At 42.4% G+C, this 17013-nt stretch overlaps 1 protein-coding gene across 2 annotated transcripts in view; it reads left to right on the forward strand.

Annotated features, from left to right (window-relative positions):
• The window catches only part of ZFYVE16 (zinc finger FYVE-type containing 16), a 589878-nt gene that overhangs the window by 187131 nt on the left and 385734 nt on the right, over positions 1-17013 (forward strand). The gene's annotated exons all lie outside the window — the stretch shown is intronic.

Raw genomic sequence — 17013 nt, forward strand, 5'->3', positions numbered from 1 at the left:
TCAGCCTGCACCTGGTTGGTTTCAATTTCAGTCAGTTTATGGGATCCGGGGGCTCCTGATCCGGAGACGCGGAGGGAAGAGACTGCAGTACCGGAGCACCACGGCAACGGAAGTGCAGCGAGGGAGGGGCAACGCTGGGCGAACAGCAGGACGAGAGTAGCAGCGAGACCGCTGAGGAGGAAGCACCAGCACGGGAGAGCGCCCCCAGCAGACCCACCACCCCCCTCCCCAGGAGATCACCGCAAAACTTGCACTGCGGAGAGTGAGAGCATCTCTCATCATTCCAAAACCCCATCGGGAGGGGGCGTCTCCGGCAGCAATTGTCTCTGAGAACTCCCCAACACTGGCACTGCTAAGGGAGAGCATCTGCCGACCTCCAAACCTACATAAAAAGAGAGGCCCGCCCGGTGGGAGCGCCCGGCAGCATCCGTGTGGAGAGCAACCAGCACCGGCCTTTGCGGAGAGAGCATCCCCAGAGAGCATCACTGCTGCGCTCCTCCCTCAGCCCCGCCCCACTCCCTTCACCTAAAAATTGAGAACACCGCCGGGAGACGGGGGTCCTGCAGCAGCACTGCAGACGAGCCTCCAGGAGAGCCCCTCGAGGCGAGAGCGAGCACTCCGGCACTAATACTGCGGGGGGGGCATCACCCGGAGAGAGCCCCCCTCCCAATCCCAGCAGCATCAGAGAGCCCCAAGACAGCGGGCATCACCGGCAGCGCTTGGGTGAGAGCCCAAAACATCCAGCTGTGGAAAAACCCCCTCTCTGCCCTTCATTGCCAGTACTGCGGTGTGGGTCCCACCCCGCCACCCCACGATAGAGAGCACGCAGGGTGCAAGCTTGAGAAGCATCCCGGAGAAGGAAGGGCCTATCCGGAAACCTGACAAAGGAAGTGATACCCTCCCACCCCCAAGACTGTACACTCCTCTCCCAAAACACTAGCAAGGACTCTTTGGGGGACCACCCTCTGACAACCGGTCTCGCGCTGCCAGATGCAGTGATGTCATAGTCGGTATTACAGTACAGTGGGTTCTGCTTTGGCTAATTAAAGAAATGGACCCTTGCCCACCCTTTCCGCTCGTTCTCTACTTCTCCTTCCAAGTTCCATGTTTACTTTAAAAAACAAAAACGAGTTTGCCTGTTTTTCTTTTTTCTTACCCATCCGACTCGGATCAGTAACTCAGAAGAAACAAGCATTTACAATGCAATGGTTTCGCCTTTGGACAACTTTGAGTTATTGGCATTGTATATGGCAAAAATTTGTATTTCTGTTTTGAAAACAGATAAGTAAATGGCATTGTTATTTACATTGCCATTTTTTTTTTTGCAGTCACTTTGCACTCTCTATGCACTCTGCATTCTGTATGCACTCTGTAATATTGAAATTAAACATAGTCAAAGAGAAGGATAAAACAAAAGCCGAAAATAATCCAAACACGCTATTGCAAGAGGCGTTTTTTTTTAAAGGTAGACTAAATTACTTACTGTTTTCCCCGAAAAGCTTTAGTCCGCTGGCTCGAAGTATACCTGCTGGGCTCGCTCCAAGAAATGATTCCGACGGTTGCCTTACTCCTTTAAATACTGTAAAAAGAAAAACTAACAGTTACTTAATTAAATAACAAAAGCGGTCAACTCTTTGTACTAAAGAACAGCGTGTAGGTGTGATGTTGCTGAGGATGTTGCTGTCTCGCCGTATGTAAATTGCAGATAGGAGACTGCCTGTAATAATGAAAGGACTGTGGATGTTGTGGCTTGTTAGAATCGTTTGCAGCGATGTGCGACATCAGCCTATCTTGAATAACAAAGCATGGTGTCCGACAAGTTGGAGCCATGTCACTTATGGTCTGCAAAAAAAGGGAAAAAAAGAACGTGCTGCTGAGTGGAATTGTAGAAATTTACAACAGAAACACGAGTTTACAGAATGTAACATTTTTGAAACACAGAAAGTACACAACATGCGCAATCTGTATAAAGTAAACATAAAAGTACACTAAAGTATGAAATCTACCAAAATGGTTTACCCGACATTACACAGCATCCATAGTTACCATGAGACACGATCCTGAAAACAGTAGCTCACATGAAACGGGCAAACCTAGAAATAGATAAACATACAAATGCAATTACTGGCACCACGGCTAAAGCGTCCAACACAAAAACAAAATGGCTTACCTGCGCCGGGCCTTGCACCTCTGCCAAAGCGCCTAACACGGGCAAACATACAAATGAAACAGATAAGAGATTACAAGCGAAAAAGAAGAAACCTACAAAGGAAAATGAAAAAATACATTAGGAGCTAAAACGGCAACATAGGTAAAATTTCAAAAGAAATACACATTTATAAACGAAAAGCTCCTTACCTGATTGCGTCGTGGAATAGCTTACACGAAAAGCTGCCCCACCCAGAACGTACCATGAAAACCACTTTCGTCAAAAGAGCAATTTAAGTTACCGATCCAAAGAAATGTCACCCCCCCACAAAAATGACATAACAGTACATCCGACAATTAAACTTAGAAAGTTAAAGCACATTTGTCAACAAAATGCTCCTTACCTGATTGCTAACGGAACTCACGAGCCAAGCACATAACTCACACGACACTGCCGAACCTAGAAAGGAAACAGAAAATATACATTAGAAGCTAAAACCGCCATAGGTAAACGTTCAAAGAAAATACACATAACAGCTCACACGACACTGCCGAACCTAAAATGAAACAGAAAATATACATTAGGAGCTAAAACGGCAACATAGGTAAACGTTCAAAGAAAATACACATTTATTAACGAAAAGCTCTTTACCTGATTGCGTCGTGGAATAGCTTACCGGAAAAGCTGCCCCACCCAGAACGTTCCATCAAAAGCACTTTCGTCAAAAATGCAATTTAAATTACCGATCCAAAGAAATGTCACCCCCCCCACAAAAATAACATAACAGTACAGCCGACAATTAAACTTAAAAAAGTTAAAGTACATTTTTCGTCAAAAAAGCAATTTAAACTTACCAGAGAAGCGCGCCCAACCCAGAACGTACCATGAGAAGCACTTTCGTCAAAAAAGCAATTTAAGTTACCGATCATAAGAAACGTCACCCCTCCCCACAAAAAGTAACATAACAGCACAGCCGACAATTAAAGGTGAAAGCACATTTGGGCAACATAAGTAAACGTTCAAAGGAAATACACATTTATGAACGAAAAGCTCCTTACCTGATTGCGTCGTGGAATAGCTTACACGAAAAGCTGCCCCACCCAGAACGTACAATGAAAAGCACTTTCGTCAAAAAAGCAATTTAAGTTACAGATCCAAAGAAAAGTCACCCCCCCCCCACAAAAATAACATAACAGTACATCCGACAATTAAACTTAGAAAGTTAAAGCACATTTGTCAACAAAATCCTCCTTACCTGATTGCTAACGGAACTCACGAGCCAAGCACATAACAGCTCACACGACACTGCCGAACCTAAAAAGAAACAGAAAATATACATTAGGAGCTAAAACGGCAACATAGGTAAACGTTCAAAGAAAATACACATAACAGCTCACACGACACTGCCGAACATAAAAGGAAACAGAAAATATACATTAGGAGCTAAAACGGCAACATAGGTAAACGTTCAAAGAAAATACACATTTATTAACGAAAAGCTCTTTACCTGATTGCGTCATGGAATAGCTTACCGGAAAAGCTGCCCCACCCAGAACGTTCCATCAAAAGCACTTTCGTCAAAAATGCTATTTAAATTACCGATCCAAAGAAATGTCACCCCCCCCACAAAAATAACATAACAGTACAGCCGACAATGAAACTTAAAAAAGTTAAAGTACATTTTTCGTCAAAAAAGCAATTTAAACTTACCAGAGAAGCACGCCCCACCCAGAACGTACCATGAGAAGCACTTTCGTCAAAAAAGCAATTTAAGTTACCGATCCAAAGAAATGTCACCCCTCCCCACAAAAAGTAACATAACAGCACAGCCGACAATTAAAGGTGAAAGCACATTTGGGCAACATAAGTAAACGTTCAAAGGAAACACACATTTATGAACGAAAAGCTCCTTACCTGATTGCGTCGTGGAATAGCTTACACGAAAAGCTGCCCCACCCAGAACGTACAATGAAAAGCACTTTCGTCAAAAAAGCAATTTAAGTTACAGATCCAAAGAAAAGTCACCCCCCCCCACAAAAATAACATAACAGTACATCCGACAATTAAACTTAGAAAGTTAAAGCACATTTGTCAACAAAATCCTCCTTACCTGATTGCTAACGGAACTCACGAGGCAAGCACATAACAGCTCACACGACACTGCCGAACCTAAAAAGAAACAGAAAATATACATTAGGAGCTAAAACGGCAACATAGGTAAACGTTAAAAGAAAATACACATAACAGCTCACACGACACTGCCGAACCTAAAAGGAAACAGAAAATATACATTAGGAGCTAAAACGGCAACATAGGTAAACGTTCAAAGAAAATACACATAACAGCTCACACGACACTGCCGAACATAAAAGGAAACAGAAAATATACATTAGGAGCTAAAACGGCAACATAGGTAAACGTTCAAAGAAAATACACATTTATTAACGAAAAGCTCTTTACCTGATTGCGTCGTGGAATAGCTTACCGGAAAAGCTGCCCCACCCAGAACGTTCCATCAAAAGCACTTTCGTCAAAAATGCAATTTAAATTACCGATCCAAAGAAAAGTCACCCCCGCCCCCACAAAAATAACATAACAGTACATCCGACAAGTAAACTTAGAAAGTTATAGCACATTTGTCAACAAAATGCGCCTTACCTGATTGCTAACGGAACTCACGAGCCAAGCACATAACAGCTCACACGACACTGCCGAACCTAGAAAGGAAACAGAAAATATACATTAGGAGCTAAAACGGCAACATAGGTAAACGTTCAAAGGAAATACACATAACAGCTCACACGACACTGCCGAACCTAAAAGGAAACAGAAAATATACATTAGGAGCTAAAACGGCAACATAGGTAAACGTTCAAAGAAAATACACATTTATTAACGAAAAGCTCCTTACCTGATTGCGTCGTGGATTAGCTTACCGGAAAAGCTGCGCCACCCAGAACCTACAATGAAAAGCACTTTCGTCAAAAAAGCAATTTAAGTTACCGATCCAAAGAAATGTCACCCCCCCACAAAAATAACATAACAGTACAGCCGACAATTAAACTTAAAAAAGTTAAAGTACATTTTTCGTCAAAAAAGCAATTTAAACTTACCGGAAAAGCTGCGCCACCCAGAACGTACCATGATAAGCACTTTCGTCAAAAAAGCAATTTAAGTTACTGATCCAAAGAAATGTCACCCCCCCACAAAAAAAAACATAACAGTACAGCCGACAATTAAACTTAGAAAGTTAAAGCACATTTGCCAACAAAATCCTCCTTACCTGATTGCTAACGGAACTCACGAGCCAAGCACATAACAGCTCACACGACACTGCCGAACCTAGAAAGAAACAGAAAATATACATTAGGAGCTAAAACGGCAACATAGGTAAACGTTCAAAGAAAATACACATTTATTAACGAAAAGCTCTTTACCTGATTGCGTCGTGGAATAGCTTACCGGAAAAGCTGCGCCACCCAGAACCTACAATGAAAAGCACTTTCGTCAAAAAAGCAATTTAAGTTACCGATCCAAAGAAATGTCACCCCCTCACAAAAAAAAACATAACAGTACAGCCGACAATTAAACTTAGAAAGTTAAAGCACATTTGTCAACAAAATACTCCTTACCTGATTGCTAACGGAACTCACGAGCCAAGCACATAACAACTCACACGACACTGCCGAACCTAGAAAGGAAACAGAAAATATACATTAGGAGCTAAAACGGCAACATAGGTAAACGTTCAAAAAAAATACACATTTATTAACGAAAAGCTCCTTACCTGATTGGAACTCGATTCTTGCAGCCAACTCCCAAAAAAAAACTTACCAAAAGAAGAAAACAGGCGGACTCCACAAAAAAAAATAACACACGCCCTCCGCCAAGATGACGAGCACAGAGGGGTGGAGAGGGAAAAAATCACGGGAACGCCCCCGAATCTGGTCCGAGATTGACGGACAGAGCCCTCTCCCAATGGCTAGCCTCCATTTATGGAGCTAGCCAATGGGAGAGGGGGGACGTTCCCGAGTTACTTATTGAAAGCAAAGGATTTCGCCTGCGCCGAAAAGCTGCGCAGAGCGCAGCCTTCGGCAGGCGAAACCCAAAAAGAAGCTCCCACATCTTTTTACTTTTTTGTTGTCACGCATTCTAATTTCTGTAGTAAAGTTATGAAGCAGTGACACAGGAGAAAGGGGCTTTGGTGCCAGCGGGCAGGTCCTTTCTGGTTTAACAGTACGGTACAGAGTGTTATGTTTAAGCAAACTAAATTGAAGAAATACAACCTTGCCCCCCCCCCCTTCCTTCCGTTGTCTCCTTCCCCACTTAAAAAAACAAAAACAATGCATTTGCCCATTTTCATTTTACTTACTGATGCTCCTCATGTTAGCAGAGCAGAGCACTGAGTGACGGCGCAATATGCTTCCAAAATGGGTCTTGTTACGTTTCATTTCATCAACCTCAGGCACATGAAATCCTGGGTTAGCCCTTCTGGTGCTTGCACCCACGTCCCACAGGTTGCGCACAGTTCTTCGCTGCAGCAAACGCATTAACCCACTATTATGTTAGCTTGCCATACAGACATACTAAATAAAGAAAATACTTTAAAAGAGCAAGAAAGCGGTGACAAATAATCAGAAACAGAGGAGGCCATTTAGGGATTTGAGGCGCTGCTTGTGAGCTGGACATGGGAGCGCAGTGGACTGCACCGGCGAGGGAGGTGGGTATAAACCAGGCGAGTCCTGTATCCGCAGGAAATCCATAAACCAAGCTGATGAGAAGTGTCCGAAAGAATTTAGACATTGATCTATTTTACTTGATATGTGGGAGGGAGGGAGGGAGGGCCGGTGGGGCCGTGCTCTGGAGCACTTTACTACAGCAGAGAGTGTATCAGCCGTCAGCCTGCATTACGGTAACGCGCAGGGAGCAGCAGCAGTTTGTTTTCATTTATGTCTCCCTGTAACCACCCTTTTGGAAAAACGTGGTATGTTTAGTACTGTGGGTTCATGTGCCTGCTGCGGAGAGCGATTCGATTCAGCCCGGGCACATTCAATCATGCTGAAGAATATGAAATGATGCAGTACATTCAAGTGCTTAATGTTGGTACTGGCTGTTTTTAGGCTGTGGTTGAGGCAGAGCAATTTGTAGATGGCCTTATGTATTGTAACATCCACTTTATTTGTCTGCGGTTTTATGGGCCTTGTAATATTGTTGAGATATTGCACAAGTGCACCTTCAAGTTTTCAAAGCGTTTCTGACTTTTTAGCCGCTGCTAGAAATGCAAAAGATATTACGTTTGCTTTCTATTTTATTTTAGTTTTGGGAAAACGTGGTCAGGATTCGTAAACATATTTACAGAGAGGCAGCGCATGATGAGGTTATCTTGATGTTCTACGGGTGTTGATATGCACCAGAATGAGTGACTGTGTGTCAAGCGTGAGTTGTTTTCAATCACTATTCTTCACATTTCCTCAGCAGCACCGTGAACCTGGCGAACATGATTCTATTTATTAAGGATTATTTTAACCGGCGCGATCACGGGTATTGCCCTCCGATGGAGCACAGGCCTTTATTTGCTGCCGGACTGGGAACCAAAACCGGCCCTGGCAAAGTGCTCGGCCGGCACCCCCTCGGGTGGCCGAGCGCTTTGCCAGGGCCGCTTTTCGGCCGATTTTGTTACAGGGCCGATAACGACTCTGTAACAAAAACGGCCCCCAGGCCCCCAAACCTTGCGGCCGACCGGGGGAGTCCTAAGTCTGCCAACCATGCCATGGAAGGCGGCTTCGCAACGCAAACTTGTTATTGATGCCAATCTAGAGGTCCCACTCTTTAATTTGGCAATAGTGCTGTATGATTGTGCAAGGAATGACTGACCAGGATGGAACACAGGCCCCGCACTGCAAGGTGGCTCCTCAAGCCTTCAAGGTGACCCCATTCAGCGAAAGGACAACAATATCTGAGCGATACGGGAGACACTGCTGCCTCTTTCCACATTCTGCAGGGGGGCATCGTTTTGCATTACAACACTGGTTTACAGCACACCCGAGGTAAGTAGCCTGGATGGCAGGGCATTGAAAAGATTGTTGTGTACGCCTAGTTGGTGTTTTCTGTTTTTGTTATGCTCCTACAATAGCCTTAACAAACCAACTTGTTTCATTTGTGAAGCAAAGACATTTCTGTGTTAAATCCTTTAAATGACTTGTTTATTTATTAGTTTTCACTTTTATATAGCACAAACTTTACCCGCAGGTATCAGAGCGCATTAAATCAGCATGCTTATAACAAGCAAGACTAGCACTCTATATTACTGCCAACTTAGCTTAGCATAAGCAACAGCTAACCACTCACAAACAATGTTTATATACCAATTGCAAATAAAAATAAAAAAAATTAATGCAAAGCATTGTCATTTACAATGCCAGTAACTCAAAGTTTAATGCTGCGAGACCTATTGCATTGCAAATGCTTGTTAGATTTTGTTTTCTCCTTTTATTCTTGTTCTCCTGTGGTATGTCAGACTGTTTGTTCTGGGTCTCCGTAGACCTAGTAGGAAGACAATGGCACCTGAGATTTTCTTTTCTCCTTTAATTAACTATGGATTTTAGGTCAAGACATATTGTGGGATGACCAAGAACATAGGGGGGGCTTGCAGTCCACCCATTGCCTGGCATTGTTTGAGTGTCACTCTCATTTCTCTGCTTCTTATTTAGTGACTTGCCTTGTCCTTCTTGTCTGTCCCTCACCTGGAGCATTGCCAAATTAATGTGCCATTACACTGCTCACTTTTAGGGATCTACTTCTTTCTTTTGAGTGCATGTGCTTTCCAGCTGTCTACATAGTGTGCTTCTCTTCCCCCTCATGCTCCATGTTGCACTCTTACCTGTGTGCTTCACCTCCATTCCCCTTCATGGTGCTCTAACCCTTGTATGCTTCTTCCCTGTGTTAATTGCTTGCACCTGTGCTTCTCTCCCAGCTCCTTATTTCTTTCTTGATCGTCATTTGCTTTTCTACATCTTCCTCCCGTGCCCTCTTTGTTACTTCCCCAACCCTGAACCCCAACATGGTCTTTCCACCTCCTGTGGCCCCATGTGTTGCCACCCATCACTCGCTAAAAAAGAAACCGCTCTTGCAGTTTTTTTTCTTTTTATTTACTGATCCAGCTTCTGTGTTTACTGAGCACACCTACAAAATGAGACGGGCTGCCGCGGCATAAGCTTTTAAGAATTTTTGTATTATTCTTTGGCCAGGTGCAAGGTAAATTTGAATACCAGCAGACAATATGCATTGTCTGGTTTACCCACTAGAAAAAGAGGAGTGCTCAAACTTGAGGTAAAATGTAGCAGCACTTCCGATAGTGGAATTCCGTCAGAATCCCTTTTGTGTCACACTTTGCATGTGAATTCTTCATTAATTAAAAAGGAAACTCTGTTGTGGACTACATACCTAACTCCACTGTTCGATTTCTGCTATTCGCAGGGGAAGGCGCCTCCGTCTTGGTCAGGAAGTATTCTAATCCCTCTGTATAAAAAGGGCCATAGACGACATCCGGGTAACTACCGGCAAATAGATCTATTAGATGCGGTGGGGAAAATAGTTGCTCGTAGTATTGATGATCATCTCCCTGAATGGGTGGTGGGGAAGAAGGTCCTTCCCATAGAACAAGCCGGTTTTAGGAAAAATCAATTCACTCTGTATTAACATCTCCATGTTGAAATTAATGGAGGAGAAATACACGGTTTTTCGTTGGTCAAATTTCTATACAGTCTTTATAGATTTTTCAACAGGCTTTGATAAGGTAGACTGGCCCTTACTGTGGAAAAAAATACACAAAATGGGAGTGCCTTCTCCTCTGTTATCTTTAATTATTGCCCGACCCTCTCAAACATGGTGCCAGGTATTAATTGGAGGAAATCAAGGCTTATCATCTGTAATACCCACAGAAAATGGCCTGAAGCAAGGCTGTCTATTTGGCACCATTGCTTTTGTAAATGTGGGTGTACTTGTAAAGCGCACTGTGACTCCAAGGAGTATCCTGGCGCTGAAGACCGCTGGGGAACCCGTCCTGGTTTTCCCTGTGAGATGGTCCCTTTCTGGGTATCTCCAAGGTGAAACCAGGCATCCCCGGCGTCTGTGGGGGGCCATTGTAGAGATGAGGCAAGCTTAATGCCCAGAGTTGCCGAGTGTGTTCCCTGGTTAGAGTAGACACCGAGGCGAGAATTATCGAGTCCGTTTGACCCTGGTCCACGACCCTGCCGCGTCGGGGATTGAGCCCTGGTCCCAGGCCGTTCTCTGGTTACGGTCTGCCGCCTCTAACCAGTGAGCCACACCACTCCACAAGTCCTTGTATTTAGCAGATCTACCTGAATGCTTTTCTCATTTAGAGGGAGATGCCCCAAAGATAGGTGGATGTCCTTTTGCATGCCTCTTGGATGCAGATGACATAGCAGGGATGGATTTAACTCCCAATGGGCTGAATAAAAAGCTGATTTCATTACAGAAATACACGATGGCAAAATTCTTGAAGATCAATGTCTCTAAAAGTAAAGTTTTGATTATGAAATGTAATAGAAGCAGAAAATTATGTAATTTTAAGTGTCGAATACACCGAGAATCTCTCAGAAATACTTATCCTGGAACCTAGAATATGGTATTCGACTATGGCTTACCATATGTCGCATGAATCTTTTACCTATAAATGACCTAACAGCACATTGGTCCCACCACATGAAAAATGGAGAAAAAAAACTGTAATTTATGTGATTTGGGCATTCTTAACCTGAATCATGTCTTGTTTGTCTGCCCAGCATTGGTTCTGTGTCGTCGTCGTTGGCTACGTCCGATGTTTTTACAAAACTGTATCAAAAATGTAACATCAGCCCGTGAACTTCTCTTTTGTCCAAAGAATTAAGCAGTTTGTGTAAAATTATTCAACTTTTTCAAGGAGTTTATGAACATATTTCAACCTTTATTATAACTTATTTAAGTAGGTTTTCCTTAAAAATACATGGCTCTCCTTCCAATTGTACTTCTAATCTTTGGGCCTTGGTATCTTTAAGGTTAAAGGAGTCTTAGTACTATTTTCTTTGTTTTAGATTGTATTTTGCACATGTTATGGCTGTTATTCACCTATTCTTTGCACAATTGGGATATATTGTACTCCCACACTTCTGCTGCTGTCCTAAAATTAGATTTTCTTAAGAAGTTGTTACCATCCAATGCTTAATAATCTAGAAATGTGCACATGTAGTTGCTGCTATTTAGAGCGTTTAGCTTTTAGGTTTTGTTGTTAAAGGATAATGTATTGTGTATTCAAATATGTTGGTTGTTTTAGAATACTTTCCTGTTTTTAACGAGCAGCTGTCGTGATGTACATTACTCAGAATTGAATCTATCATGAATCTGCTATTGTTTAATTTGGATCTAAACTTGTCCCATTTGTTCTGGTAGAGGATTTATTAAGGCGTTGTAGCTGCTTATTTGTCTTAATGCTGATAACCTTTATTTACATCTTGCTCATTGGGGTAATTGATTATATTAATCTATGTTATGTAAGGGAAAAATGTTAGACTGGCTCTGAAGGATTTCGATATTTTTACAATGGACTAAGAAATGAACTGAGCTTATATTTTATGACATTTATTATGTAATAATCGTATGTATATTTTATGTAGACCTCACTGGAGATCCAAGTCTTTAATAAATATTGAATTGAATTGTGACTTTTATGGATATTGGGATTGAACCTGGTGCTTACTTCGAAGAAGAATCACCTGGAGCACTGGGGATTTCATCTGGAGCTTGGTTCAATGCCACTCATACATATTTGGCCCTGAGATCCTCAGGTACTAAGGAAGCAAATGTTCTAAGTATTACTTTATCTCCATGACGTGTGTTCCGAACAAAGGTAGAGGCCCATCCACCTCAACTAGTATTATATCCTAGGCTTCAAACAAGTATGACCAGACAACGACTACTTTTTAAAGGTGCAATATGTTTGTCATAAACTCAGTCAGCGAATTTGCATGTCCGTCCAGTGTTTCTTGTCCCTGTTATCTGTATGCATACTGTTGAAGTGGTGTATGCAGTCCCTATTTCTAGCAATAACTGGTGTGCAGTCAAGTTTTGTAGATTGGGATATAGTGTATATTGCACTAAGACTGGCTGTGTTGGTGTTGGAAGGCTTAAAGAACCATATTCTAACGTAGCAGCGCTCCACTGAACTCTGCTAAATGTTCCTGATAACTTATGGGTCTCTCCTCCCTTGCAGGATGTTGTGCTGGCTTGTATATGACCGTGTTCAGCAGCAGCCTCAACTGTTTCAAATTCTACCCATAAGAAAAATATTTGAAAAGGATGCACTGCATTCGCTAAAGCAAGTAATAATACTTCGTCCTCAGAATCCTGACCAAATGAGGTCAACACTGGTCGCCCTCCCCGCACTTGCACTTTATCATAAACTTATCACCTTTTAATAAATGTGATCAAGTGATGACTAACACTCGTCACTCCTGAGGTCATAGCCGTTTTGGTGGGGCCTCAAATACAAACAATTTAGGGAACCAATTGTTTGTACCATCCCGGATAAAATAGCTCTTCCAACAAATTTAAAGTGGCCTCCTCTGAAGCTACAACATACCTTATAATGCAAAGGCCCTATCAACTGTGCCTAACTTACTACGTGATTGCTGGTATCCCGAGATTCAAAATCGTCAGCTCATTGAAACGGTCTATGAGGGCGCCTCTCTGGACATAGTTTCAGTGGCGGGCCACATAGGACAAATAAGCAAGGCGTCACATTCCTCGACAAAAGCGACTCACAGACTCACTTCCACAGCAGAACTCCGAGGCACCCACTAACCGTACAGCTATATTCTTATGAGCCCTGCCTGCAGACCTTACTGATTTTATAGAGCCTTAAAATTGTAATGTGGTGTTTTACCTACGTGATGCAGTAACACGTTTTATTTGTTTTTTGGACTAAAATGTACCTTGTGTTTAAAACCGTGTCATTTTATTGGAATGGTTATAAGTAACTGTGCAGTTAATTAATCTAGATCGAAAATCGTCATCAGAAACAGGAAACCCTTATGACATCAAGTAATTGGTTACTGGTTCCTAATATTCGTTCTTATTCGTAAATTCCCATGAGCCATTTTAACACAGACACAGATTGTGTTACAAACCTCATTTGAATCTTTTATTTCTTAATCAGTTTATGACCCACATATTTCTCTCAGAGAATGCATGTTTGGTTTATAAAAAGAACTGGTATACAGGTATTTGATTTATTTGTAGCGAGCAACCACACAAAATCCCAACTATTATTTTTAAGGTTGTATTTCAAGGCAATTTTAGGGCATATTATATATAAATAACTATTGCGTATATAAAAATATTGATTACATGGTAACATAATGAACAAAATTTGAAAGCAGACAGCATATAACATTGTGAGATTTCCCTTTGTATCTAGTCTTAGCTAACAACCATATTCATACAAAAAGTTTGCCATTCTATGAGGGTTCAGTACTTAAATGTTTGTTTTCGCCTACTTGAACTTTATTTACATTTGCAGTCCAAACTCTGCCTGCAAGACAAGGTTGTATCTATGCCCCTATTGCTGCTTACCTGGTAAGCGCCGTGATTCAGTTACATCAAAACCTACCCTGCTCCTCTTGAGCCCAAAGTATCTACCTCCCGAAGAGAGCTGTGGGGGCTCATTTTATATAATTTCTTGATGTAATTTGGAGCAAAATACTCTTGTGATGCAAGGTGAGAAGCTTGCATGGGAATTCACCTTCATATTCACTTTAAACCCACTAGGTATTTTTTGAATATATACACACTATCAAGATACAGGTGAAACACACTGACTGCTACTATATAACCAGGGTGGCGGGGGGAGGGGGGTGGAGGGGATTAAAAAAATAAAAATAAATCACTTACCTGCAGGCCTGCTGCCGCCTTCCGGCCCTCTTCGGTCGTCGACTCAGAGTCCTAGAAGCAGGAAGCACACAGGCTCCCCAAGCCAATCATGACGCTGCTGACACCAGCATGACAGGAGAGTTGTGATTGGTATGAGTGCAGTGGTTTAGTGTTCAAACAGGGACTGGGAGCCTGTGCATGTTCTCCACTCAGTCTGTGCCATACAGCCAGGTAAAGAACATGCTAAGTGCGCATCACTGTTTGGTCCGCCCAAGAGGGACGGCCAAACCCTCATGCGCACTTAGAGAGTGCCCACCACACATCCCCCTCCTCTGGCCCGCCCGGCCCCGCCCCACACCTAAGCCAGTTCGGAAACATAAAATGATAATAACATTGCGTTATCATTTTATTTTTCCTTTTTGACCTGCTTACAAAACAGTGGGGCGACACTCCCCCGCCAGTAGAAAACTTACTATATGATATCATAATAAGCTTAGATGCATATAAACTAATAGGCAATTACAAAGTAATAGCAACATTTCAGGCCCTGAGCCATGATGAGTAAATGTTCAATAATAAGGTGTTTCTCTTAGGCATATAAAGCAAAACATTGTAAAATTCGTTAAATGTTCTTACACAGTTATGAATGTCCCGTGTGGACATACGTAGATAGGGGATCACATTTCCAGTGATTATACAATAGTAGTTGTCTGCTATCAAGGTTTGAGTGTAGTGAGTATGCTTATTTTCAAAATATATTCCATTCTTTGGGTTGTTTTTTTAGGTACCCTTTGTGAGTGATTATTGACATGACTTGCAGGACTAACTTTTGCAAGGCAGATGTATTGGAGCGAATATCTGCTGATTGCAAACTTACCTTTGATAGGATCTTTGTCCTCATAATGTATTAGACTTACAGGCTCATATCACACAATTGCACCTACCTCTGCAGACTAGGGACAAGAGTGCCTGAAGGTTGAGCGGGTGGTGGTATGCTAGGCTGGGCTTGGAGTTGAATAGGTTAGTGAAATGATAGTTCTAAATAGTCGTGCTGTTGCTTGTTCCTAAGCAGTCTAGCAGTGATGCTTGTGGATGTGTAGTTGGGTGTGTGCATTTATTGGTTGGGATTCATGCTGAGCTATGGAGGTGAAGGTTGGTGACCGAGCACGTGCATGAGTGTGTGCTTTGCTAAGTTTCACTTTGCATATTTTTATTTATTTTAAAGTTTTATAGAGCGCGAACCAGACCCGTGAGGGTGTCAGAGTGCTTTACAGGATTGAAGGATGTATACAAAGGACTTAGGAGGGGAGGATATCAATGGGATACAAAGGGTTAGGTATATTGTGCCGGAAAAACAAGCAGTATCAAATTCCGGATACATTTTGGGATAAAAACAGGTAGAATCATTATACAAGAAAATAAGTAGTCTCAGCTCCCGGGTGGGATGCCCAGAATGGCCGGGAAGGTATCATCCGGAAAAAGTCAAGGATAATGCCATAATGGTGGGTGGAACAATGTCATAGAGGAGATTGTAATGCAATCGTTAGGTGAGGAATTTGCCCATAAGGAAAATGTTTGTCTCCTTTTTGAAGCGTGCCAAAGATGGGTCTTCTGATGGTGGGCGGGAGAGAGTTCCATATTCTTGGAGCGGCCTCGGGGAAGGCCCTATTGTAGGGTTTTTTTTTCCATTGGCGAGCTGGTTGGAGCAAAAGGTCTCTGGCAGACCGGGAGTTTCTGGCCCCTCCGGATATCATGAGTTTCTGGGCGAGGAATGCAGGGGAATTGGAGTATAGAGCCTTGTGAGTAATCCTGGCCATCTTAAGTTGGATTCTGGCCTCAAGAGGAAGCCAGTTCAGAGCTTTAGGGTGGGGAGAGATGTGGTTGAATTTCTTTGTATGTGTATGACAGTTAATGATAGCTGGGTGTGCTTATGTTTCTTGCCTGCAGTTTTAGGCACGTGAAAGAGTTGATGGGGTTAGGGGACAGAAGAGGTAGGTAACTCCCTGTTAATCATCCCTACATGATTGGTCTCAAAAGGTGGTAATGTATGTGCCTCTTTTGCTTTTGTGTGTATTGCATTACTGTGCCACTTTTGTTTTTACCTCACTGCTGACAGTCCTTGTGTAGATGATGGGTTTACTTTTAAGCACAATGATGACGTTCTGAAAACAGGGTTGCTGTTAAGCAATATAGTCAACGTGGCCACTTTCAGTTAGGCTTCATTAGACCAGGTCATAATATGTGAGTGTCCTCCAGTTAAGGTGTCTCCCAGTAGTGCTGCAGAATATTCGATACAGCACTGACTGACCTGATGACTACAGAGCGGCAGCAGAAGGAGGAGGTTTACTACATTCCTCCTGCAATCGCAAAGGCATGTACTAGTGAATTGAGGTTTGGATAACCAATATTAATGATGTGCTAGTTTAGAATGGAAAACTGCGTTCCTTCCTGGAGGACCTGCAGTAGAAGTGAAGCTTGATATCTTTGTGGTGTGCCTGGGAATTGCACAGCCACTGTTATTCATGTTGCAAAAGATGTTGAAGAACTTAAGCATTTATTAGTCTAAGAAAAAACACGATTGTTTTTCCATTTTCTTCTGGAGAAATCTTATATCTTGAAAATGAACAAATGTCAAATAGGGTTATTAAGGTATGTATGGTGAACCAAGCCTACTTCATTTTCAGACTTCCCTCAACCACAATCAGTTTTTGATATACAGCGTACATCTGTGCTGGAAACAAAAGGAAAGCTAAACCGCTTTACCCAAGTGTGATCCTCCAGGGATTGAATACACGATATACAGTTCTCTCAGTTTAATACCTGGAATACTTTAAAATATTATTATATGAATAAGTGTTTCGCATCAAAATGTCTTCTACTATATAGCTCCTGAAATAAAATGAATTATAGTGCAAGTTTAAGCGAAAGGATCCCAAAAG

This window comes from Lissotriton helveticus, chromosome 2_1 (assembly GCF_964261635.1).
Source record: "Lissotriton helveticus chromosome 2_1, aLisHel1.1, whole genome shotgun sequence".
In the NCBI taxonomy this organism is placed as follows: Eukaryota; Metazoa; Chordata; class Amphibia; order Caudata; family Salamandridae; genus Lissotriton; species Lissotriton helveticus.